General features: G+C 48.4%; 1 protein-coding gene across 1 annotated transcript in view; it reads right to left on the reverse strand.

Annotated features, from left to right (window-relative positions):
* The window catches only part of MGMT (O-6-methylguanine-DNA methyltransferase), a 272,727-nt gene extending 262,892 nt beyond the window's left edge, over positions 1-9,835 (reverse strand). Inside the window, exon 1 of the mRNA XM_043475511.1 lies at positions 9,728-9,835. The gene's annotated coding sequence lies outside the window, so the exon portion shown is untranslated. The remainder of the gene's footprint in view (positions 1-9,727) is intronic.
* Positions 9,836-27,478: the final 17,643 nt, after the last annotated feature.

The following is a 27,478-nucleotide window of genomic DNA, read 5'->3' on the forward strand; positions in this document are numbered from 1 at the left end:
CGGCCGCCTCGACTCACCATCCATCTGACTCGACAGCTTAATCTGATGATAACACAGTGGTGACAGAAACAGATTCTTCTGCACAATAAAGAATAGCACACATGGGCTTTTCTCAGGATAGCTGGCTAAATTCAGTAACTTTTGGAAATACATCATTTCTGTGCCCCGTCCTTTATTCAAGGAACTTCCACTTGAATGTGGAAAGCCTCACGAGGAAGGGTCACTGCTCACTTCCAGGACATTAGCTCCTCTGAGTCCCTGTCCCCCCTGCACCGTCCCTCCAGCGTGGCGGAGCCAGGCGACCAGTGCGGCATGTGGCGACCTCGGGCGGAGTCTGGCTGTGGGCATGTCGCCAAGGAAGGACCTGTCTTCCTCTTTCCCCCGCCTCCCCCGACCACGCCCACCGGGACCACCCGGGCCTCCCTCCTTGGCCACTGCCTCTCATCCTCCAGCGTGGGCTCCCCAGCCACTCGGCCAGTCCCACGGCCCGTGACCTGCATCTGAGGAGGCTGAGCACACACCTTATTGGTAATCTACATTCTGATGTGACTGCACACCCCAGTCTTGACAGTTTCGTTGTACGGATTCTGTGACTACCTGCGGGAAAGTGCAGGTAACCCCACGGAGTGCGGGCTGGGGAGGCCTGTTAATGAGCCTCACTGCTCCCCGCTGACAGTTCTGCCTGAACGAAGAGGTACAGTAAGGCAATCTCCCAGCTTCAGAACCCAAATGCCAGGCCCGACAGACAGGGCCGACTCCCCTCCAAAGCCAGCTTGCCCCCACTCCCCACTTCCTGGAGGACTGTCTCATGGGAATGAAACACATACACACCAAACGCTGGCTCCTCTCTCTAACAAACGGGATCCTGAACTCGGGCCTCTCCTCCAACTGTCCCTCCATCACCCCACACTCCCCACCAGAAACGCCCCCAGACAGACCCCGCAGCACTAGCCCGACAGACTGCATGTGACGGCACCTCCTGACATACAGGCATGCATCTTTACACCATGCTCTGACCCTGAAAACGACTTCTGACAGCGCCCCTGTTTCACGGCTGCAAAGGCGGCTTGCAAGGTGGATGGGAAACGCCTGCACTAGTTACAAACAAACTAGGGCTGGTCACTCCTAGCCCAGGGCCCTGTGCAGGCCACACACTCACAGGCAAGACAAAGACCCCGAGTGTCCCCCTCAGCAGTGACCTCAAGGATTCTCTGGGACCAACTGGGTGAAGCTCCCAGCAGGCCTTCAAAAAATGTATGAGGGTATCACCACTGCACTGGCCAGAACCTTCTGGAACGCTACTCTATCAGGCTGAACCCAACAGGAGGTAAAGAGACCCAAAAATAAGGCCCATTTCCCCATACACACAAAACTCACTGCAGATCGAATTCTGACAAAGCTCACCTACTGGACCTCATTACCCTTCACGCAGGAAAGTGAAAGTGAAGTTGCTCAGTCATGTCTGACTCTCTGCGACCCCATGGACTGCAGCCTACCAGGCTCCTCCATCCACGGATTTTCCAGGTGAGAATACTGGAGTGGGTTGCCATTTCCTTCTCCAGGGGATCTTCCCGACCCAGGGATTGAACCCTGGTCTCCCGTATTGCAGGCAGATGCTGAGCCACCATCTGAGCCACAGGGGAAGTCTGCGCGGGAAGACAATGTCACATGCTGGTGTTGCTGCTGGTTCCCGGCCGTGGCCACAGTGACAGAGTCCGTGTCTGGTCCTCCAGGAAGTTCTTTCAGTTTAAAGGGTGGTTAAGGTCGAGCCTTGTACAGAAGAACTGTACAAAAAAGATCTTCACAACCCAGATAATCACGATGCTGTGATCACTCACCTAAAGCCAGACATCCTGGAATGTGAAGTCAAGTGGGCCTTAGGAAGCATCACTACGAACAAAGCTAGTGGAGGTGATGGAATTCCAGTTGAGCTATTTCAAATCCTGAAAGATGCTGCTGTGAAACTGCTGCACTCAATATGCCAGCAAATTTGGAAAACTCAGCAGTGGCCACAGGACTGGAAAAGGTCAGTTTTCATTCAAATCCCAAAGAAAGGCAATGCCAAAGAATGCTGAAACTACTGCACAATTGCACTCATCTCACATGCTAGTAAAGTAATGCTCAAAATTCTCCAAGCCAGGCTTCAGCAATACGTGATCTGTAAACTTCCAGATGTTCAAGCTGGTTTCAGAAAAGGCAGAGGAACCAGAGATCAATGCCAACATCCGCTCAATGATCGAAAAAGCAAGAGAGTTCCAGAAAAACATCTATTTCTGCTTTATTGACTATGCCAAAGCCTTCAACTGTGTGGATGACAATAAACTGTGGAAAATTCTGAAAGAGATGGGAATACCAGACCACCTGACCTGCCTCTTGAGAAACCTGTATGCAGGTCAGGAAGCAACAGTTAGAACTGGACATGGAACAGACTGGTTCCAAATAGGAAAAGGAGTACATCAAGGCTGTATATTGTCACCCTGCTTATTTAACTTATATGCAGAGTACATCATGAGAAAACGCTGGGCTGAAAGAAGCACAAGCTGGAATCAAGTTGCCAGGAGAAATATCAATAACCTCAGATATGCAGGTGACACCACCCTTATGGCAGAAAGTGAAGAGAACTAAAAGCCTCTGATGAAGTGAAGAGGAGAGTGAAAAAGTTGGCTTAAGGTTCAACATTCAGAAAACTAAGATCAAGGCATCTGGTCCCATCACTTCATGGGGAAATAGATGGGGAGACAGTGGAAACAGTGGCAGACTTTATTTTGGGGGGCTCCAAATCACTGCAGATGGTGATTGCAGCCATGAAAAAAAGACGCTACTCCTTGGAAGGAAAGTTATGACCAACCTAGGGCATATTAAAAAGCAGAGACGTTACTTTGCCAACAAAGGTCCATCTAGTCAAGGCTATGGTTTTTCCAGTGGTCATGTATGGATGTGAGAGTTGGACTGTGAAGAAAGCTGAGTGCCGAAAAATTGATGCTTTGAACTGTGGTGTTGGAGAAGACTCTTGAGAGTCCCTTGGACTGCAAGGAGATCCAACCAGTCCATCCTAAAGGAGATCAGTCCTGGGTGTTCATTGGAAGGAGTGATGCTGAAGCTGAAACTCCAATACTTTGGCCACCTCATATGAAGAGTTAACTCACTGGAAAAGACCCTGATGCTGGGAGGGATTGGGGGCAGGAGGAGAAGGGGATGAGAGAGGATGAGATGGCTGGATGGCATCACTGACTTGATGGACATGGGTTTGAGTAAACTCTGGGAGTTGGTGATGGACAGGGAGGCCTGGCGTGCTGCGATTCATGGGGTCACAGAGTTGGACACGACTGAGCGACTGAACTGAACTGAACTGAAGGTCGAGCCTCCTGAAGACAGTGACTTGGGGCCGTCGTAGCCGGGTGGTGCCCACTGGGAAAGCGCTCGCTAAGCCCCCTGGCCTGCTCCAGGCCCACAGAGCACAAGCCGGCCATCGGCAAAGCGCCCCTGGACGCTAGAGCTCTGCCACTGCGCGGAAGCACCTTGAGGCCAGCCACCTGGCGGCTCCCAGATCATCCGCTGTAAAAACCGCCAACAGGCAGCGGGGCAAACCACCTCCTTAGAGACAAAAGGGGTTTCAGAAACTTGGCAAATCAGCACCAGGCTTCATGATCCTCCAGACCCAACAGGGGTCCACAGACACGTGGATCCACAGGCACGGGGGAGGGGGAGCCCAACCGAGACCCCATCCCCAGTCCTGCCTCCACCAGAAACAGTTTTGTGACTGAGTTAACAAATAACAGCTACAATTATCATGCAGAGCTCTCCACGGGCCAGGCCTGGGCTGATTCCCCCCAGATGGAATTCTCTCCCAATAACCCCAACAGCCCTAAGAACGACAATGCCATTCTCCTCGTTTCTAGAGAAACCAAGGCTCAGAAAAGGTTAAGTGACCTCACTCAGGTCATAGACAGTAACTAGTAGAACCAGGTCCAAACTGAGTCAGTCTTGTTCCCAGTGGCTACAACCTTAACCCCACGTATACTGCCCCAAGTGAGGGCTTGGGTAGTGTAAACGTGTAAAACTGGGATGCCGACTGGTTGGGGTGGGGTATATGGACAATACTGATTGGATGAAGGGAAAACAAGGATGCTGACTGGACTGAAAGTAAAAGACCCTGATGCTGGGAAAGATAGAAGGTGGGAGGAAAAGGGGACAACAGAGGATGAGATGGTTGGATGGCATCACCGACTCAATGGACATGAGTTTGAGCAAGCTCCGGGAGTTGGTGATGGACAGGGAGGCCTGGGGTGCTGCAGTCCACGGGGTCGCAAAGAGTTGGACACAACTGAGCGACTGAACTGAAAAAGCAGGATGTTCACTAGACTGGAGGGAAAGAAGGATTCTGGTTGGTTCCTCACCCTTTTTCCAGTTGGTCTCATCCTTCTATGAGACTATGGTTCCAAATTAAAATTTCTATCCAGGTCGTGCTTCATGCTTCACAAACTGCCGTCCATGACTTCCCGCGCTTACGCTCGTCCAGGGGGACAGAGTCTGTGTGATCACGGCCATCCCGCAGAAGAGCAGAAGAGCTGGGGGGTCAGCAGCTGCCCAAAGCCACGCAACCAGGAAACGGCATCATGGGAACCCCTCCCGTGGTTCTCCCACCCACAACTCCAGCACTTCATCAGTAAAAATTCAGTTCAGTTCCCCAAAACTGTATTTGGTTGTACATATGGAAGTTAACCCTGACCTGAGACCATAAAAATGCTTGTACCCAGAGGGTGAAAAAGACAGGCCAGCCATTCAGAAGGAAAGATGGGCGTGAAATATAATACGGCTGTCCCTGCTTAGCATTTGTTTGTAAAACTAATGCCAAAGTTTTGGTAACATCTGCATCTTCTGTCATAACCACAAGACCGAACACTAAAATGCTAGGATAACATGTCGGGTTTGCAATTCGCAGAGATTCACATGTCTCCGAGGACTTACAAACCATACACAGATCCACAAGCACAGGCGATTTAGAACAGTGATGCCGGCTGCGGGTGAACCCATCTGGGAGGGAGCCCGGAGAGCTCTTCTCCACCGTGATAAGGGGGGTGGTGGAGACCCTAACGACTGCCCGGGAGATGCTCAAACATTAGGGTCCCCTAGCGAGCTTGCAAAGACAGCCCCCTGGGTTCTGACCCAATAATCTCCTTTTTAACCAGCACCCTCGGTAACTGAGACCAGCAGGGCTCAGACCACTTCTGAGAAATGCTCTGCTACAGTTCATGAATGTCCCACTTCAAGAGGAGCAACGAAGCCCACATTTCAGGGGCGGCTCTTACTTCTGACACCAACAAGAAGGCCGGATCTGAAGGGGACACCCTCAGCCCCTTACAGTCCTTTGGTTTGGGGGGTAACCTGTAGCTCAAAGTTTAAAAAACAAATGAGAAATAACTACCAGGTTTTTTTTTATTATTAAAGTACAACATTTAAATGTCTTATCCCATATTCTGCCTTGAGATTCAGTTCCCTCTCCCACCCAGCTAAAACCTCTGAACATCCAGGGCTGGAATTGCCCGATCCGTCAATAAGGTAAGAGTTTTCTAAACTACTATCCATATGACTCAATTTGTCAGTAAAAACTGCCACCAGCGCTGTGCTTGCAGAAAAATGTCCATAAATGCATTATTGCGACTGGCAGATCGATGTCTATAATAAAAACAAATAGATTTAACAAGTGCTGGCTTTTACGAGTCGTGCCATTGGTGGACCACGCATTCAGTTTCACCCCTAGACTTCTGGGAACGGGCAGCAGAGCCTGGCTGATACTCTGCTGACTTCACAAGTGTTCCAGGTAGGAAATTATTCTAACAAGAAAATTTTCCAAGTAGGAGAGCAAGCATGCTAGGCATTTACTGCTCTCTCACAACTCCTCTCACGGCCACACACACACATGACAACACATTTAAAAACACTAAGAAAATGTTTCTGCAGAATTTTTAACTGGGTTTATCACAGCTGTGTCACAGGCCACGAGTTTATTCCAGGTTGGGGAGATGGGGTATACCAGGGGGACGTGAAGCCTGGAGAACCCCACTCCTCTGCTAGGCCTTCGATCTAACTGAAAACAGCTTGTGGTATCAGAAACAAGTGCTGCATTTAGCACATGGCCAAGGATGTCACAGGCTTTCTAGGTGGCCTGAGTAGAAAGGAACCTGCCTACCAATGCAGGAGACATAAGAGACACAGGTTCGATCCCTAGATTGGGAAAATCCCTGGAGCAGGAAATGGCAACCTGCTTTTGCCTGGAGAATCCCACAGACAGAGGAGCCTGGCGGGCTCCAGTCCATGGGGTTTCAAAGAGTCAGACATGACTGAAGTGACTTAGCGCGTGCGCACTCGCGCGTGCGCGCGCACACACACACACACGGATGCCACTGCTGTGTCAGTGGCCCCTGGGGCGGCCTATGTGTTTAGATGTTCAGCTGGAGCAGACATCATGAGGGCGGCAGCCACAGGCTGGCTTAACTGCCAAGGATTCCGAGCACTTTGACATGACACTGAGACCCGCTTATACGTGACAGCCATGACTGCCAAAACCACTCTGGTTCCTCCAAAGGTCACAAAAGGTCACAAAAATGCTGCGTTCCTTTCCTTAAGCAATCCATTTTAACAGTGATATAAAGCAGTCAGTCAGTCACTGGATCCCATATATTCTTGATGTGGCTTTCACCAAACCTTACAACCCTCCTATATAGTAGGTCTAAGTGTTGCAGTCCATGGGGTTGCAAAGCATTGGATATGACTTTGTGACTGAACAACACTGTCATTTTAAGAAAGTTTAAAAGAAAACTAGACTATTTCTTCCCACTGACCAGCAGATAAGCAGCAGTTACCCAAATGCCGCAGAACACACACCTTGAAGTCTCTTGTCTCGGACAGTGGATGTCAAACATTCATCTACGGAAGCCGAATACAAGGCTTCCCTGGTGGCTCAGTGGTAAAGAAGCCACCTGCCAATGCAGGACATGCAGGTTCGATCCCCAGATTGGGAAGATTCCTGGAGAAGGAAACAGCAACCCACTCTAGTATTCTTGCCTGGGAAATCCCACGGACAGAGGAGGCTGGCGGGCTACAGTCCATGGGGTCGCAAAGAGTCAGACACGACTTAGTGACTAAACAACATGCCCAAGTGAGGCCTCCAGAGCTAATGGAATGGGAAAACTGATGTCAAAGAAGTGAAAACTAGCCACCCTGCATAGCTCAAACCTCCTTCCCTCACCCAGATAAACCACGAACACTTTCAGACCAGGATGGGTACTGGCTTGGTTCGTTTACCATGAGCATATATGAAGAGGTCACATTCCTCCAATGGTAACACTGGGTTGGCCAAAAAGCTCATTTGAACATTTTTTTGGTCAACCCAATATTATATGTTTATATGTCTCTGATTTTTAAATCTTCAGGTTTCATTTAAGTGATAATCTATGGTAAGACCCAAGCTCGTTCAGCAAACGGTTGTGTCGGAAACTACGCAGCAAACAGGGGGTCAGAGCGGACTGTGACACAAGCCTCAAGCACCCAGAGGTCCCACAGGATGTCAGAAGCCTCAGGAAAGTGGCCAGAAAAGAGGAGCTTCACACTGGGGCCAGGAAGGCAGGCGGGGTCAGAGTGAAAACAAACCTGGCAGTAACATTAACAGGTCACGACTGGCAACGTGAGTAGAAGTGAGAGTCACTCAGTCATGTGACCCCACGGACTACAGTCCATGGATTCTCCAGGCCAGAATACTGCAGTGGGGAGCCTGTCCCTTCTCCAGAGGATCTTCCTGACCCAGGAATCGAACCGGGGTCTCCTGCACTGCAGGCTGATTCTTTACCAGCTGAGCTATCAGGGAGGCCAGGAGAGGATTTACTGGCAAAGAGAATTCAGGAATCACTGTTCTGCTTCCTGCTTTTCCTACAAAGGAGAATATAAGCTGAAAACAGCATTGATGCCCCCCAAAAAGGGAGTTGAAATACAAGTGTTGGTTTGAATCACTGGCTTCTAAATGTTTGTCCTCTGCAAAATAAGAATAAAGACAATTTGGAAGTTTATTTAAAAATACTGAGGACTGTAAACTGTTTGGTGTTCCTGAGAAAGCAGGAGAAGAGGTCTGGAGGAGGAAGTCCAGAGGAATGCGCTTCCTCAGGCCTGCCTCCCCCTCCTCCCCCCAGGAAGGACAGAGGGCCCAGAGTGAGATACCAGTAGGGGAAACCGTGGAAGTGCAGGCCTGAGCGGAAGAGAAGGCCCAGGTGAGGCTCCACCAGTACTCAAGCAAGACCAACATAGACAGGAAAAGAAGGTTTAAGAACCTTTGCAGCTGAACAAGAGTAAGACATTAACCATTGTCCACACCTGGGGCTTTTATTTCTTTAAACCTGGATCTCCAACAGTGAGGACTTTTAAAAGCAGCATCTAATAACACTAGTTAGGTCTAGTTTGTGTGATACAGATTTGTTTTAATGAAAAGAATGCTCACCAAGAAAAGTACCTTCATATAGCTCTGCCCTTGAGGCCTGCTTTACCCTGTCCCCAGACTGTAAGAGACATGACTCTCCCACTCAAATCCTAACTCAAACAAAGAATCCAAGGAGAAATGAAACGCCTCCCAGAGCCAGGCCAGCTCTCCTCATGGGCTCTGGCCCTCAGCAAGTGTGGACCTGGCGTCACTGCCTCCTGGGACAAGCTTGAGTTAACAGGTTGATAACCCCAGCTGACATCCTTTTCCTAAAGACGATCGCCCCCAAGGCGTGCTAAGCTTTGTGATGTCTTCTCTACCTCCCTGAGTGTTTTCTGCACTGGGGGACTCATGAGAGCAACTCAGCCCCCGCCCACCATCACGTCCTGGGCAGGGAGATGAAGAGGAGCGCCTGGCTGAGATACTCTGAGTGAGGGCACAGAGTTCAAGGCCAGTCTAATCCTTAGCTCTTTATGTTCAACACCTCCATGTTCTTCCGCAAATAGCAGCAATGACCCTTCTCTGGACAAATAAGTCTCCCTCTGCCCGGTGACCATCCACGCAATCACGCCAAAGCTGTGCTCACATATACAAAACGTGCTTCCGGAACAAAGTCAGCCAGGAGCTGAGACACAGTGAGAAACACCACGCTGAGATTCATCATGAGCCCAGGGAGTGAGGAATCCAGTTGAGAACGGCCCTCCTATGTTTATCGCGTCCTTGGGAACTACCGTGCCCAGGGTACCTGGCTCTCAAACTTCCACTTGGTCACTCCACGTGTCAGTGTTTACAGACGCAATGAGGGCACAGTGTATACAAAGGCGGACCCTCCTCTCACACCAAGGAACAGGACGTGAGGCCTCTGCACGGGAGGTTTGCTAAGGGCTCCTGCAAGGAGGGCCAGAGAAGGGGCTCCTGGAAGCTTCCTGGGAACAGAAGGCTGGGGAGCAGTGCAGAGCAGCAGGGCTTCGCAGGTGTTGACCAACTAGAGGTTTGGCAGGAGCAGCACAACTCCCAGGCCAGGCCACTGTCATTCTACTTGGAAGAAGAACCCAGGCTGGGAACCCCTGGGCACACCTGGTCGCTCCTGGGGCCAGCAAGGGGCGGCTGGGGGTCCGAGCGGGCCCCACCACCATGGCAAGGGGGGCGGGGGGAGGGCCCGGAGGACCACTGGGGGCTGGACTGCCCCACGGGCTGCAGACGCCTGCTCTCCCCGGGGAGAGCCCCGAACTTTGGCGGGAGGTGATCCAGACAACTCACCGCGCTGCCTAAGCCGCCAACCGCAAGGAGCTCGGAGCGCAGGACCACGCAGCGCCAAGGGAGTGCGGGAAGCCCGGGGGACGGGCGCGGGGCGGGGCGGGGGCGGGGCCGAGGCCTGGGGGCGGGGCCTGGCAGTATGCTCGGGGCCCGCGAGAGCCGGGATTCGGCGGAAGTGCGGCGAGGAGGCGGAGGGGCGGGACCAGGCCGAGGCTGGGGGCGGGGCCCAGGTCGGGGGCGGGGCCTGGGCGCCAGTGCCGCCGGATGGAACGCGCGCGGCAGCGGGGGCGGGACCTGGGAGGACGGGGGCGGGGCCGAGAGTGACGGGGCGGAGCCGAGGGCCCTGCCTCCCCGCCGGCGCGCGCCCTGCCAAGTCGGAGCATGCGCAGTGCGGCGGCGGCGTCTGAGCCGACACCCCGCTCTGCGCAGGCTCGCTGGCCGGTGGCGCCTCCTGGCCAGGTTAAAGCTGGATGCCAGGCCGGCTCTATCCTCGCTGCCGGGGCCTCGCGATCACTTTGCTGGTCCTTCCTACCCGGCAAGAGCTGGGCCGCAGCGCCTTCCCGCCTGTGCCCCCTGGTCGCTGTCTCAATTCCTGCGGGGTAGGAAGGCCCAGCAACGTGAAGCACGTTGGCTGTTTGTTCTGGTTTTTTTCTGTTAGCTCACTGTGCAACTTTAGGACGTTTTTTCAGCTTCTCTAATCCTCGAAGTCATCATCTGTGGGGCTTCTCTGGTGGCTCAGTCGGTAAAGACTCCACCTGATATGCAAGAGATGTGGGCTCCATCCCTGGGTCGGGAAGATCCGCTGGAGGAGGAAATGGCAACCCACTCCAGTATGCTTACCTGGAAAAATCCCACGGACAGAAGAAGAGGAGCCTGGTGAGTTACAGTCCATAGGGTGGCAAGAGTCGGACACGACTTAGAGGATCTTTGTAATAATCCTCTGTATGTAGGCATGCACATGGGGCTAATAAACATCAGGGACAAGAATACACCAGTTTTCCTATAATCTGTACCTACCAGGACCCAATCAGACCTGGGATCCCAACAGAACTGAAGAAGGAAAATAACACAAAAGTTGGATCAAGCTGCTTACCAACATCCTGACAAGTGTACTGTGATGTAGTTGGACAGTTCCTACATGTATCCTACTTTTCTTTTTATCTGAATAGTATTTTAATATGAATTCCTAAGCCATTATCAGCCTCTCTGATTCCCATCCCAGGAAAGAGAGACCATCTTGGTGCCTGTTTAAGTGGATTATGTGGCGTCGGGGAAGACAGGTGAGAAAGAGTGAGGGGAGGGCAGCATCCAGGGGCCAGGCGGGCACCTGGCTATGCTCAGCAGGACCCCCTCCTGAGGAGGCTGAGAGATGCTCCAGCCTCCTCCACCGGGCGGGTGGGGAACTCCAGGGGCAGAAACCAAGGGAGGACACAGGAAAGGCCACCACCAAGGACTGGTCCTGCCAGAGACTAAGACTATCTAGAATGTGACTCTCCCCTGAGCAGAACTACAATTGCATTCCCTGTACTTACTGGTAAGTTCTTTTCCTTCTTGGTGATAATTTTCAAAAACTCAAATCGTTGTTTTCAAAAGTTCCCCTCCGCCTCATGCCCTTGTCCCATCACACCTGATCCTCATCTACAAGCACAAGGATGGCCCCCAGTCAGGGAGCTAGCCTACTGTGTGAGGCTCACAGGGTCGGGAGATGCAGAATGCCGTCTCACTGTGCAGGCCACCTGATCTCGCTGGAGGATGACAGCGTTGCACAGCTGGGTGAGGTTCCTTTGGGCTTTGCCATCCTCAGATCAATAAATCATACCCATTCTTCTCTGGACATTCTCTGGTTCCCATGAATGACTTTTTACAAGAGGTGGAAACCCCGGAAGCCTTCGCTCACCTTCACTCTGATTTCTTCACAAACCTCCCGGGATGTCCTTTACCATAAGCCAGCTTTCTTGTGGGCGCTGGAACAGTGTTCATTTGAATCATTTCTTTAAACATACAAATGGATACCGGGTTAAACAAATGAACACGGCATGTGATTGCTTCCAATGATTTGCAACCCAAGAAATTTGTTTAATAAGCCTCTCTTTCCAAGCTGCTTTGTGACATTAGAGACCATTTACAACAAAGCTGTCTTCAGTAGTCAAACTTAATCCTTACTACCCTGCCTTTGGGAAAAGAAGGGATTTTATAACGATCACTTAAAACCTTGTGTGGTTTGAAAGCCCTGAACTCTGGACAAACGTGTGAAAAGTCTTGGAACAAAAGACACATGACAGAGCTCACCACTCGCCACTTTGTTTTACACACGGTTTTCTTTAGGACACGTCTCCAATTGAGAGCTTCGCCTATTAACACAATTGATTTTCTCAGCCCCAGTGTTCTATAAAGGTTGGAGCCAAAAGCTGGCCAGAGTCAGCATCCTGGACCTGGGTGATGTGGTCAACCAGCCTGAGAGGACAAGAGCACAGGGTGTCCTGGAGGGGGAAGGAGACCCTCAGGACCTGGGAGTGGGCGCTGGTTGTCGCTGATTACACTCTGCTCTGCACCAGGGCTCAGCACAGCTGGGGCCACTGTGGTATGGATGCAGCACAGGAAGTCTTCTAAGAGGGGGAGGGGCCTTGGGCTCCATCCTTCTGCAGGGGGAGGGGAGCAGGTGGAAGAAGGCAGGGGCAGCCTTACCTGGAAGGTTCCACACGCTCAGCTCCTGCATTCCTACAAAGAGGCGAAAAGTCCTTCTGCCCAGGGGCCCCTAGGTGCTTCTGTTGACGTCTGGAACTGCTTCAGGCTCACCCTGGGTTCGGGAGGGCTCTTCCAGAGACAGCAGGAGGCCTCCGTTCAGGACTCCTGAGACCTGTGTCAGCTGGCCTGCTTGCTGCAGGGCTGGAGATGCTGGGTCTAGTGGGATGACCCCCACGCGCACACAGCTGAGTGGTGCAGAAGATGCAGAAATGGGATTTGCAATCTGGAACGGCGGCCAGGGCCGTGGGGCGGCAGGACAAGGCCCCTCCCTGCACCAAAGATCCCTTGCGTGCCTGGCCCTGAGCAGTGAGTGGCCCCACATGGAGCAGACCCGATGAACAGCCAGGGTACCTGCTGGGGTTGAAGGCCTGATGTAAGGAAAGGCCTGGAAGACTGTGAGTGGCAACATTTTCATTGCCCCCAACCCCTCACACACACAGTGAAGGACTGCTGTTTTTTGCAGACTTTGGATCCAGTTGTCCAGTAATTGTTGGACAGAGAACATCTGAATCTTACATACCCTTCCTTCCAAAATGTGGTGACTTTAGGTGATTATATGTGTAAATGAGTGAATACAAGTCAGCTCTTCCTGACTTGTATTCAGGAAGAATATATTTGCATAAGTTGCTTAAAGAACCACTTCTGCCAATATGAACACTGGGGGGAGTTTTCCCACCCTGAGTTGGCCATCCGGGTGTGGGTCACTGAGGACCTGGGATTTTGTTAGATGCTGGCCCTTTTGAAAGCAGCTCCTTCACTCATTACAAAGTGTTTTTGATCCATTTTCGGGTAGGGCTCTGTTGGTAACACATTGTTGGCAGTTTGGGCAGAATGTTTTAAGTGGTGTGAAGTGCTGGGGAGTATGCACCTGGGCCGCCAGGAGGAGGCGGGCCTCCCCCCACCTCTGCCCTTCTGGGATGAGCCGGACGTGCCTGGGTTTTTGTGACTTGGAAATTAAAGCCAGAGACATGGGGATTCTGATGCTGAGATGGTGACTTGTCCTCATTCTCGTCTTCCTGGGAAACTGCAAAGCAGAATGCAGACAGGAAAACCAGCTATACCAAGCCTTCTGTCTCAGCCTTCAAAATATTAATCTGAAGAAGGAAAAGTGGTGTCTTCCCCCTGAGGGGAATGTCTTCAATCTGTCTCCAGTGCACTGAGCAATGGATTTAAAGTGCTGTGCTTAGTCGCTCAGTTGTGTCCAACTCCTTGCGACCCCATGGACTGCAGCCTGCCAGGCACCTCTGTCCATGGGGGTTCTCCAGGCAAGAGTACTGGAGTTGATTGCCATGCCCCCCTCCAGGGGATCTTTCCAACCCAGGGATCAAACCCAGGTCTCTGGCATTGCAGGCAGATTCTTTGCCATCAGAGCCACGAGGGAAGCCCACTGATATAAAGTAACACTAGGCAAAGATGGAAAGAGAAATAACCACATGAAGGGCAAAACTGGTGGTGAGGATGGTGCAGGGGGCTCTCTGCCCAGTTGTCCCTTTATTGGCCAGCATGAGATGACCCAGATGACTCTGGGGAGTCAGGAATGACGAGAGTGAGGTCCTGGGAGTGGTCTCTCCTTCTGTCTCAGCAGCAGTCCCTGGAGATGAAGCTGTCCTTGGTCCAGGAGGCCACTGGACAGGAAGAGACAGTTCTCATTCCTGGTGGGAAAGGGAGGAGAAGCTGGAAAGGGTCACTCCCCAGGGAGAGGCCTTTACCAGTTGTCAGGGCTCTTTCTGATGCAACTAGGAAGCCATTTAATAAGCTATGGAAATAAAGGGCTTTTAAGATGAGGTCAGCCAGTCCGGCTCAGAGAAGTGGAGAAGGGAGGGCTTCAGGGCAACAGAGAGACCAGCTTTCCTCTCCTCTTCAGCTCCAGGCATGACCCTCATCTCTACCTTGACCTCAGCACTACCTCCTTTCAGCTCTGCTTCCTTAGAGATGAAACAAATTCCCTCTCCCAGCTTCCCCTGGGGGGAAAAAGAAAATCACAGGGAAGGGCTCTGATTGGCCCAACACGGGTGACTCTGACACCTTCTGGACCAGTCACAGCAGCTGGGGGGATGAAGTACCATCCCAGGGGACACATGAGCCTGTGTGGCCAGGAGAACAGATGTGATGAGGGCGGGATTGCCAAGAGGTAGGGAGCCACCGTGCTCGTACCCTGCCTGCTCACGGGGATGGGCCACCTGCTGTGTGCCCGGCCCTGGCACATCAGCTCACATGCTGTCTCTCCAGTCATCACAACTCTGCATCACTGTCTGTGGGTGGGTGGGGCAGCCAGGGCGGCAGGAGGGGAGGTGCTGGGCTTCCTACGGCCCCTTTTCCTCCTGAGGAGTAGAGGTGTCCTCCGCCACCAATAAGTGCCCAGGTGGGCTTGACTTTGTGTAGTGGCATCTTCTCCAAAGTCTGTGGACAAGGGGACCTTTTTCATGGGGCTCATGAATGAAGACCACTTGGTGCCAGCCCAGGGTGCTATCCTAGAGTTGAACCCCCACCACTCAAGGAAGGCCAAGCAAAGCATTGCCAAATGGTGCCTAAATTCGTCTAAGATGAGGTGCCTTCATCTTAGGGATTATCTTCATCAGCACTTCATTGGATTCATTAAATTATTCAAGCCCTAGAAAGATAAGACTCAGAAATTAATGCAATAATAATAGCTAAATATTATCAATGGCTTATTAGGTAGCAGTCCCTGGGCTGGGTCTTTGATTCTCATCACCTTTTTGAATCCTCACAATAACCATATAGGGTAGATGGTATAGATAGTTACCATTATCACAGTTTTGGAAATGAGGAAACAGAACGGTTGGATGATTTGCCAAGGCCACACAGCAGTGAGTGTTCGTACTGTTTACATCCTGGTTTACTGTGTCTTTGACTCGCAGAAGCAGTACCAGAATGGGAACTGTGTTCACTAAGTTTCATGGGGGGACATTCCTGGCTCTCTCCTTCAAGCTCTGCTGTCTCCACTGTATGTGGCAAATCTCCCATAGACAGCCTATTGGACCACTCAGATTCTTGCCTGGGTAGATGTTCAGTTAACTGCTCCTGGGGCAACAAGAAGGGACCATGTGACTTGGCCAGCTTTGCTAGGAAGGAATCCTATCAATATATATATAAAAAAAAAAGGGGGGGCCCAGACCACACTGTTGAACTCCTGGATCCAGCCAGATCTGAAGGTAGCCACGCTTGGACTTTCTTGTGTGACAGTGAATTCTTTTGTTTGAATAGGCAAGTTTGTGTTGTGTTTCTGTCATTCGTAACCACAAGTCTTGGCTGTTATAAGACTCAAGCATCCTGCAGATGCTGCACCACCTATTCTTACGTGTGTTGTCCTTTTAAGAACTAACAAGTTTGTGAGACAGACACCATTACATTTATTTTATAGTGAAGAAACTGAGGCTTTCAGAGGTCAAGTTACTTGTCCAAAGCCACTCGGATATGAAATGGCAGAGGTACAGCTTGCACAGAGTTATTGATCCTCCAAGGATTAAACTTCTTCAGAATTTTCCCAATTCTCAAGAATGTAGGATGGTGGAAAGGAGGAAAAAGAGGAGAGAGAGGGGAGGGAGGAAGTGAGGAAGAGAGAGAGAAACAGAGAAAGGGCTCTGTTAGCATTTTTGAACTGAGGAATTTAAAATCTTTTGGCAGCAAGTTATGATGGTGTATTTCTAAGGCTTAGGAATTTTATCCTGCTATTTGTTCTTCAAATAAAAGAATCAGAGTCACTGACTTAGTTTAAACCAACTCCAAAGACTGCAGAGTTGACTCCTGATTAAAAACTTGTCTTTCTTAGTCGGAGAGAGGAAGAGCAGATATGACTTCCCTAAATGTGTTGCATCTTGCAAATTTGATTTTCATTTGTAGCACTTGAGAATGTCGATGATTGGAAACATGAAACTTGATTATTAACAAGCTAGAAATAGTAACTGAATATTCACTCTGCCATCTACCGTGCCTGTATGATAAAAAATAAATTGGAAGATGTTTAAACATGACTTTAAAGGTGATTCTGGAATCATTAGTCTTGCAGTTTTTTGTTGCTTCATACTAGGGAGTCCGGGCCTTCTCAGGAGGCGCTAGTGGTAAAGAATCTGCCTATCCATGCAGGAGACTTAAGAGACAAAGTTTCGATCCCTGGGTAGGGAAGATCCCCTGGAGGAGGAAATGGATACCCGCTCCAGTATTCTTACTTGGAGAATCCCATGGACAGAGGAGCCTGGTGGGCTACAGTCCATAGTGTTGCAAAGAGTCGGACACGACTGAAGAGACTTAGCGTGACACGGCACACGAGGGAGTCCTGGGCTAATTCTCAAGAACACTGGGCTCCTAGGTTAACGGGCTCTCTGGATGCTAGGAAATCAACCCTGAATATTCATTGGAAGAACCCATGCTGAAGCTCCAATACTTTGGCCACCTGATGTGACACCGCTTAGTGACTGAGCAACAATATATGTGTCCGGGCCAGAGATCCAAATGTCACTAAGACCAGTTAGGTCTAGTTGCAGGAATAATCACACTGCAGTCTGATGTCTGCAAAGAGAAGCTTGCATCATGTGCCAGGGCCCCGGAGCAGGGGGCAGGGAGGCTGCTGGTGACACTTCACAGAGGCCTGGCCCTCGCTTCTGGTGAGACGCAGAAGAGACTTGTGGGTACCAGGCCTGGAGTCAGGAGAGGGAGGAAAACTGGCCCTTGAAATAATTACAAGAAAAACCGACGCCTGATAGGAAAGCACTCTGAACAGCTGTCTGTGTCATCCCGCTCAGACGCAGGAAGTCGGGGACTGAGGCCCCGGTGCGGTTCCGGGAGTATGGTGGCGGGCAGTCCCACTCACACTACACATTCGATTGCAGACCCTCAGTGAGTCAGGTATTAGGGTCTCCATTTTACAGACAGTAAGACTGAGGCTTTGTGCAGGTGAGGAACCTGGAGAGGGCAGCAAGCCAGGAAAAGCAGGAAGCTGGGGTGAACACCAGGGTCTCCTCTCTGGAGCCATCCTGGGGAACAAGACAGCTACTTTCTTCTCATGCCACCAAAGCAAACTAAGGAATTCAATTATTTAAAGGTTATTTTTGGTTCTTTATCAAACACAAGGGGAAATCTCTGTTGACAGAGTTTGGCTCAAAGGAAGCTATAGTTCATCAGTTCCAATCACTGGACATGAATCCAGAGACCACCTGAAAAGGCTGGGTGTAGCCGTAGACCCTGGTTGGGGAGCAGGAGAACATACCTAGAAAAAGCTGGCATTTGGTTGCTACTTAAAATTTTTTAAAAAATCTTATTATTAACATTTCTTTTGAATTAGACATTCAAATAATTGTACTTACTGCTTGAGAAACATTTTGCTTAAGAATGAAATAAAATGTGGATGCAGGAACATTTTATGAAAGCATAACCATTAAATTGCCTCAGATTATGTGCCAATTATTTTCATTTCTGTGTTATTAAAAATTTAGGGATAAAATAAAAAAGAATTTAAACTAAATTCCCAAAAGTTGTTTCCAAAATGAGACTTGTAAGTTTTACGTTGGTAAACACGTATTTTGCGGCATCTATTAGATCATCTTGATTTCTGGGACATCGCTGAAAAGCATTGCGTTTTTTGAAATGACGGGTGTTTAACACTTTTGTGGATTGAGGGCCAGCTCATCTTTCTTCATTTTCCCTGCTCTCTTGTCTTTGTGCAGATTTTTCATCAAACCCGGAGGAACGGGAACACAGAGCCTGTTTCTCCCACCCTCCGGGCATTTCCATCTCCTTCCCAGTGCCCGCTTTTTCTTCTGTGCACCATGATGTCATCTATCAAAACCCTAAACAGTTTCTCACTTGGCCTTCTAATGCTGAGCGTTAGATGTTTTTCACAGCAACACCAGTATCAGAGAACAATTCATGACGTCCACTTACTGGTGCCATTTTTGAAATATTTTCTGTCACTGAGCATCTTCGAGGCAGAACGACAAAAATGCACACACGGACCTTTTCGTGATAAACTCCAGAACCAAAATCGCCTTTTGATAAATGATTTCTGGTAGTCATCTTTAAGGAGCTAATTTTTCAAGCTGAGAGAGAGAAATAGAGAGGTTTCTAAGTTTCCTCCTCGGGTAACTAATGAGGAAAATAGATAATTTAATAAATTTACTTCAGCACATATTAAACCATATCTGGGCTTCCCTGGTGGCTCAGGTGGTAAAGAATCTGCCTGCAATGCAGGAGACCCAAGTTCAATCCCTGGGTTGGGATGACCCCCTGGAGAAAGGAATGGCTACCCACTCCAGTATTCTTGCCTGCAGAATGCCATAGTTCTGGTATAAAATCAACCTCCCTTTGATTAGTAGCAGAGGTATTTTCATTTGGGGTATTGGATTATTTTTGATTTCTACTTATTACACTAAATTGAATACCATATTATGAAATCTATTTCAACTTTTATGGACATCCCTGCCTCCTCCAGGGGCTTCTTTAGGCATTTGGTTTATTGGGGAAGAGTCATTTATTCCCTGCAACGATGCCCACGGTGCTGGCACATTACAGCAAAGAAAATAAGCCACAAAATTCAAGTTCTTATTGTGGAATCGTATCAACTTACATGATTCTCTTAAAATAATGAAAAATGTTAGAATATGACATCCCAGGGAAGGCTAGAAGATTCTTGCATATCTAATCAAAATGTTATCATCCCAGAAACATATTTGTAATATGACCTTTGTCAGCTGCCTCACAGTGAAGAAATCCTTTCAAAATGGCAAAAGTTTTCAACGAAGCATCACAGGCTGGAAGAAATCCTCCAGAAGAAATTGCATTTTCAACAAGAGAGCTTCAAACAGCCAAGGCTGCACTCGGGAGATCCCCAGGACCCTCTCGCCGTTGTCTTAAACTGTCAAAAGTTTGACTCGTTTTGGATTTTTGAACAATTCAGAAAAGATACTTTCATAAACAGCTTCGTCAATGACAGCATATCTAATTCCTTGGCTTCTGAACACTGAGCTGAGTACAGCACGGGGCCGATGGAGAATTTCTCCCGAAGCCATAAAGCAATCTAGGAGGTAAGTTGCCAAGCTGTTGACACAGGGAATGGGAATGGAAATTCTCCAGGAGTCTCCCAGACGCTCCCCCTCCACTCTGCTGGCCTCATACTAGCTGATTGGTGCCGTATATCTTGGTGTTAGTATCCCATTTCAGAAATGTTCTGACATTATCTATTTGGAAGTTTGAAAAATAGTATAAAACCCCCAATGCATTTGAGTCCACATTTCAACACAGCAATCATAATACCCATCTCCACTGATGCAAGATGCAGGCTTGAACCCAATTCCAATCGCTGCATTTCTAAGTCTATGGGAAACTGAAAATCTTTTTGTGGCTAACAAGGTTAGAAGAGCCTGGCTCCTTCCTTCCTGAATATTACCATATCCATGTCCTCAGCCCTTCCTGGTGCTCAGCAAGCAGGGGGCTTGGGTTGTAGAATATGTATGAAAGGACAAATAATCAGGAAAGATGCTTTGGGAGAAAAGTTTAACATAGCAGAACTGAGAGAAAATGAAAATGAGGATTTGAAAAATGCAGTGAAGTAGAGATTTACCCACTAAAAATGATTACACATCTCTGAAAGAGAGAAGAAATAAAATGGCTGGAATTTGTCTACTTCTTGAAAGACTCAGGCTCAGTTCCTAAATGGCAAAGCTCATTGAATCCTAAGTGACCTTTCACATTACTATCATCTGTTGTTGTTCAGTGTCAGAGTTCTGACTCTGTAACCCCATGGACTGCAGCACCCCAGGCATCCCTGTCCTTCACTATCTCCCGGAGTTTGCTTAGACTCCAGTCCATTGAGTCAGTGACGCCATCCAACCATCTCATCCTCTGTCGTTCCCCTTCTCCTCCTGCTCTCAATTTTTCCCAACTTCAGGGTCTTTTCCAATCAGTTGGCTCTTCACATCGGTGGCTGAAGTATTAGAGCTTCAGCATCAGTCCTTCAAATGAATATTCAGGACTGATTTTCTTTAGGATTGACTGGTTTGATTTCCTTGTAGCCCTAGAACTCTGAAGAGCCTCCTCCAGCACCATGATTTGAAAGCATCAATTCTTTGGTGCTCAGGCACATAAAAAGTAGCAATAAATAGTAAGAATTAATTGTTTATATAAAATAACAAAAAGATGGATATGGTCATTTTCATTTTTAGACAATGTTGAAAACATAATTTCTAACAGAAATCTCCTTCTTTCCTGTCCTGATACTGTTGTGGTTTCTTTCTAAATAAATATATTAAGAAGTACCAGGTCCATCCTTTTCTCCAGCCCTACCACCAGGACCTTCATCTAAATCTGAACCATCTCATACCTGGATGACTACAGGAGGCTCTACCTGGTGTCTGCTGCCAATTTCCCTTTCATAGCCCAGGTCATGTGCCCAAGGTCAATCTGATGAAATCTCGGTGTAGCCGAGGATCCAGGCCCTGTCCAACCTTGCCTTTGATTTCCTCTGCAAGTTTACCTCCCAAGCATCCTCAGAGGACTCAGAGCTCCAGCCAAACCCCAAAGCAAGACAACCCACGGCCGTGATGGTGTCTGTCCCTCGCCATTCCAACTTGAGTGGGAGTGGGGCTGTGTCTTCTGAAAGTGCAAGGCTGTGACTTGTTCATCATGTGTCCTTGACAACGGGAATAGGGTCTGATGCTTGAGGGGCTTCATAGCCATCTGATGGACAAACAAACAAGTGAGCAAATGAACCCAGGAACTGATAATTCTGCTGAAGAGCAGGAAATTTGAACCCATGGGTTGAGATGGTCTCAGAAGGCTTCCTGGGGCTTCCCAGGTGGCACTAGTGGTAAAGAACCTGCCTATCAATGCAGGAAATGTAAGAGATGAGGGCTTGATCCCTGGGTTGGGAAGATTCCCTGTAGGAGGGCATGACGACCCACTGCAGTTTTCTTGACTAGAGAATCCCATGGGCAGAGGAGCGTGGTGGGCCTCAGTCTGTAGAGCTGCAAAGAGTCAGAGACGATTGAAGCGGCTGAGCACTGGTGCATGCAGAGGGCTTCCTGATGGAGTCAGGACCCAGAAAGGAGCAAAGAGGAAGCTGCGCTGGTATCAGGGAGGCCTGGAGAGGGGAAAACCTATCCAGAATGGGAGTGGGAATGTGGGGAAGGGGTATGTGCAGGGATCAGGCGGTCAAGCAAGCACTGGGCATGACGCAGTGTTTGGCGGGGGAGGTGGGTGGGGGTGGCCATGAAGGGCCTTGAGAGGGAGGAGGAGATGGGAGGTAAGCCTCCAGTTTCTGGCTGGGCCCCTTTATATCTCACTTAGGACAGCACTGGTTCTTCAAATCCCAGGGGACATGGACAATAGCCAGCTCATTCCCACAGGCAAGGGAAGCCTTCAGGGAAAGACCTCCAAGCATGCATGCATGCTAAGTCACTTCAGTTGTGTCCAACCCTGTGCGACCCCATAGACAGCAGCCCACCAGGCTCCTCTGTCCCTGGGATTCTCCAGGCAAGAACACTGGAGTGGGTTGCCATTTCCTTCTCCCCAAGAACAGCTAGTGTTTAAAAAAAATGTTTTTCCTATCAAATGTATGGGGGAAATATGGATACAATAGCTGTAGTAAAACAGTGAAGATCGGCCCTAATTTATTTTTATATTAAAAAAGTTTCATTATGAAATCAGGACTCAATCTGAAAATGGCAGCTCCATCAGGCAGTGGGAGGCCGGTTCGTTGGAGCTGGTGTCTGCTGTCACCGAGACGCCTCTCAGGCCAATGCAGATGAAAAGCTGCTGCTTAGGAGAGAATATCTTAGGAAGACAGTGTCACAGAAACATGCTCTCCACCTCTAGGTCCTGTGTTTTGACTTCCTCTCATTCTTCTTAGGGCTTCCTAGGTGGCTCAGTGGTAAAGAATCCGCCTGCCAATGAAAGAGACCAGGGTTTGGTCCCTGGGTCCAGAAGATCCCCTGGAGAAGGAAATGGCAACCCACTCCAGGATTCTTGCCTGGAGAAGCCCATGGACAGAGGAGCCTGGAGGGCTACAGTCCATGGGGTCACAGAGTCAGACACAACGTAGTGACTGAGTAGCAACATCAGATTCTTCTCAAACTGGGTAAACTCTTTCATATGAAGACTGTAGCTCCTTCTGAATCCAGAATCAGAAACCACTGCTTTCAGAAAGAATCCACGGACAATCTTTCCCAACCATAAAATCATTTCCATTCTCCAACTAGCAAGTTTTCAAATAGTTTTTGTAGATGTACAAAAACGCAAAGCAAATCTATTTTTTAAAAAAGATGGCGGGATGAAAATGAGGAAAATCAAAACGGGAGAAGAGAACACAGCCTGTCAATGCCCCCCTGGCCTCCACAGCAGCCTCATTTTTATCATTAAACTACACTCCTCCCCATAAACTCTAAATCATTCTCACCTTCCCAGGTGTCTGTAAGCCAGGCAATTGTTAAGGGGAGCAACTCATAATATTACTGAAAAATTTCACAGTTGAAAGTCAAATAGCAATGATTTTGCTCTGCCAGCCTGACACCACCTTGACCACGACGATAAAAATCCCTGGGCAATGAGCATGTAAAGCTTGGGCCGTGATGGTGGTGCAAGCAGCTCTTCAGTTTAAAACATGTCAGAACACAGCTTTTGAGGACATGCCTCTTTTCCTCAATCAAGATTTTAACATTATGATAACTGGGAAATTAATGCTAACAACCACACAAAACCCCCACTTGTTACAATTATGCTGTGTGGGTATATACGCATGTGTGTATGTATATACATATAAAATTGGGCCATGAGACTTCAGAGGTTGAGAAGTCCCAAGACATGCAGTCAGCAAGCTGGAGACCCCCAAGAGCGAATGGTGCGCAGTTCCAACCTGAGTCTGAGTCTGAAGGCAGAAGAAGAGTGCCCAACCTGGAAGACAGGCAGGCAGAAGGAGGACTTCTCAGCGTTTTTGTTTTTTTAAATTAACTTTTATTGGAGCATAACTGCTTTATAATGGTGTGTTAGTTTCTACTGAATCAGCCGTCAGTTCAGCTCAGTCCCTCAGTCGTGTCTGACTCTTTGCGACCCCATGGACTGCAGCACGCCAGGCTTCCCTGTCCATCACCAACTCCTGGAGCTTGCTCAAACCCATGTCCAACGAGTCAGTGATGCCATCCAAACATCTCATCCTCTGTCGTCCCTTTCTCCTCCTGCTTTCAATCTTTCCTAGCATCAGTGTCTTTTCCAATAAGTCAGTTCTTCGCATCAGGTGGCCAAAGTATTAGAGTTTCAGCTTCAGTGTCAGTCCTTCCAATAAACATTCAGGACTGATTTCCTTTAGGATGGACTGGTTGGATCTCCTTGCAGTCCAAGGGACTCTCAAGAGTCTTCTCCAACACCACAGTTCAAAAGCATCAATTCTTCGGCACTCAGCTTTCTTTATAGTGCAACTTTCACATCCATACATGACCACTGGAGAAACCATAGCTTTGACTAGACGGACTTTCGTCAGCAAAATAATGTCTCTGCTTTTTAATATGCTGTCATGTTTGATCATAACTTTTCTTCCAAGGAGCAAATGTCTTTTAATTTCATGGCTGCAGTCATCATCTGCAGTGATCTTGGAGCCCAAAAAAATTAAGTCTGACACTGTTTCCACTGTTTCCCCATCTATTTGCCATGAAGTGATGGGACCAGATGCCATGATCTTAGTTTTTTGAATGTTGAGCTTTAAGCCAACTTTTTTATTCTCCTCTTTCACTTTCATCAAGAGTCTCTGTGGTTCTTCTTCGCTTTCTTCCATAAGTTGTGGTGTCATCTAGTATCTGGGGTTAATGGTATTTCTCCCAGCAATCTTGATTCCAGCTTGTGCTTGACCCAGGCCACATTTTGCATGATGTACTCTGCATAGAAGTTAAATAAGCAGGGTGACAATATACAGCCTTGACATTCTCCTTTCCTTGTTTGGAACCAGTCTGTTGTTCCATGTTCAGTTCTAACTGTTGCTTCTTGACCTGCATACAGATTTTTCAGAAGGCAGGTAAGATGGTCTGGTATTCCCATCTCTTTAAAGAATTTCCCACAGTTTGTTGTGATGCACACAGTCAAAAGCTTTGGCATAGAAAATAAAGCAAAAGTAGATGTTTTACTGGAACTCTCTTATTTTTTCGATGATCCAACAGATGTTTGCAATTTGATCTCTGATTCTTCTGTCTTTTCTAAATCCAGCTTGAATATCTGGAAGTTCACAGTTCATGTACTGTTGAAGCCTGGCTTGGAGAATTTTGAGCATTACTTTGCTAGTATGTGGAATAAGTGCAATTGTGCAGTAGTTTGAACATTCTTTGGCATTGCCTTTCTTTGGGATTGGAATGAAAACTGACCTTTTCCAGTCCTGTGGCCACTGCTGAGTTTTCCAAATTTGCTGGCATATTGAGTGCATCACTTTCACAGCATCATCTTTTAGGATTTGAAATAGCTCAGCTGGAATTCCATCACCTCCACTAGCTTTGTTTGCAGTGATGCTTCTTAAGGCCTATTTGACTTCGCATTCCACGATGTCTGCCTCTAGGTGAGTGATCATACCATCGTGGTTATCTGGATCATTAAGATCTTTTTTGTGTAGTTCTTCTGGGTATTCTTGCAACCTCTTCTTAATATCTTCCATTTGTCTTAGGTCCATACCATTTCTGTCCTTTATTGAGCCCATCTTTGAGTGAAATGTTCCCTTGGTATCAGTAATTTTCTTGAAGAGATCTCTAGTCTTTCCCATTTTATTGTTTTCCTCTATTTCTTTGCGTTGATCACTAAGGAAGGCTTTCTTATCTCTCCTTGCTATTCTTGGGAACTCTGCATTCAAATGGATATATCTTTCCTTTTCTCCTTTTCCTTTCACTTCTCTTCTTTTCTCAGGTATTTGTAAGGCCTCCTCAGACAACTATTTTTCATTTTTGCATTTCTTTTTCTTGGGGATGGTCTTGATCACTGCCTCCTGTACAATGTCACGAACCTCCGTCCATAGTTCTTCAGGCACTCTTTCTATCAGACCTAATCCCTTGAATCTATTTCTCACTTCCACTGTAAAATTGTAAGGGATTTGATTTAGGTCATGCCTGAATGGTCTAGTGGTTTTCCCTACTTTCTTCAGTTTAAGTCTGAATTTGGCAATAAGGAGTTCATGATCTGAGCAACAGTCAGCTCCCAGTCTTGTTTTTGCTGAGTGTATAGAGCTTCTCCATCTTTGGCTGCAAAGGATATACTCAATCTTATTTCGGTATTGACCATCTGGTGATGTCCATGTGTAGAGTCTTCTCTTGTGTTGTTGGAAGAGGGTGTTTGCTATGACCAGTGCGTTCTCTTGGCAAAACTCTATTAGCCTTTGCCCTGCTTCATTCTGTACTCCAAGGCCAAATTTGCTTGTTACTCCAGGTGTTTCTTGACTTCCTACTTTTACATTCCAGTCCCCTATAATGAAAAAGACATCTTTTATGGGTGTTAGTTCTAGAAGGTCTTGTAGGTCTTCATAGAACTGTTCAACTTCAGCTTCTTCAGCATTACTGGTGGGGACAGACATGGATTACTGTGATATTGAGAGGTTTGCCTTGGAAATGAACAGAGATCATTCTGCCATTTTGAGACTGCACCCAAGTTTTGTACTCTTTTGTTGACTATGAGGCTACTCCATTTTTTCTAAGGAATTCTTGCCCACAGTAGCAGATATAATGGTCATCTGAGTTAAATTCATCCATTGCAGTCCATTTTAGTTCACTGATTTCTAAAATGTCAATGTTCACTCTTGCCATCTCCTATTTGACCACTTCCAATATAACTTGATTCATGGACCTAACATTCCAGGTTCCTATGCAATATTGCTCTTTACAGCATCGGACTTTACTTCCATCACCAGTCACAACCACAACTGGGCATTGTTTTCGCTTTGGCTCCATTTCTTCATTCTTTCTGGTGTTATTTCTCCATTCTTCTCCAGTAGCATATTGGGCACCTTCTGATCTGGGGAGTTCATCTTTCAGTGTCATATCTTTTTGCCCTTTTGTACTGTTTGTGGGATTCTTAAGGCAAGAATACTGAAGTGGTTTGCCATTCCCTTCTCCAGTGGGCCACTTGTGGTCAGAACCGTCTGCCATGACCCGTCTGTCTTGGGTGGCCCCACATGGCATGGCTCATAGTTTCATTGAGCTAAGCAAGGCTGTGGTCCATGTGATTAGATTGGTTAGTTTTCTGTGACTGTGGTTTTCATTCTGTCTGCCTTCTGATGGATAAGGATAAGAGCCTTATGGAATCTTCTTGTAGGGAGAGACTTACTGTGGGGGAACTGGGTCTTGTTCTGATAAGGGGCCATGCTCAGTAAATCTTTAATCCAATTTTCTGTTGATGGGCAGAGCTGTGTTCCCTCCCCGTTGTTTGACCTGAGACCAAACTATGGTGGAGGTGATGGAGACAATGGTGGCTTCCTTTAGAAGGTCCCGTGCAGGCACTGCTGCACGGTGCCCCCGACCCTGCAGCAGGCCACCGCGGACCCACGCCTCTGCTGGAGACTCCTGGACACTCACAGGCAGGTCTGGGTCAGTCCCTCGTGGGGTCGCTACTCCTTTCTCCTGGGTGCTGGTACACATGAGGTTTTGTTGTGCCCTCCCAGAGTCTGCTTCCCCAGTCCTTTGTAAGTCCTGTAATCAAATCCCACTGGCCTCCAAAGTCAAATTCCCTAGGGGTTCTCAGTCCCTTTGCCAGATCCCCAGGTTGGAAAGTCAGGTTTGGGTCCTAGAATTTTCTTAACAGTGCAAGAATTTATTTGGTATAATTGTCCTGCAGTTTGTGGGTTGTCTGCTCAACGGCTCTATGGTGGGATTAATGGTGATCTCCTCCAAGAGGGCTTATATCACACCCAGGACGGCTACACCCAGAGCTCCTGCCCCTGCGGCAGGCCACTGCTGACCCGTTCCTCCACAGGAGACACTTGAACACTCAAAGGCAGGTCTGGCCCAGTCTCTGCGGGGTCTCCTGGTGCACACAAGTTTTTGT

The sequence above is a fragment of the Cervus canadensis genome, chromosome 8, assembly GCF_019320065.1.
Source record: "Cervus canadensis isolate Bull #8, Minnesota chromosome 8, ASM1932006v1, whole genome shotgun sequence".
NCBI classification, from domain to species: Eukaryota; Metazoa; Chordata; class Mammalia; order Artiodactyla; family Cervidae; genus Cervus; species Cervus canadensis.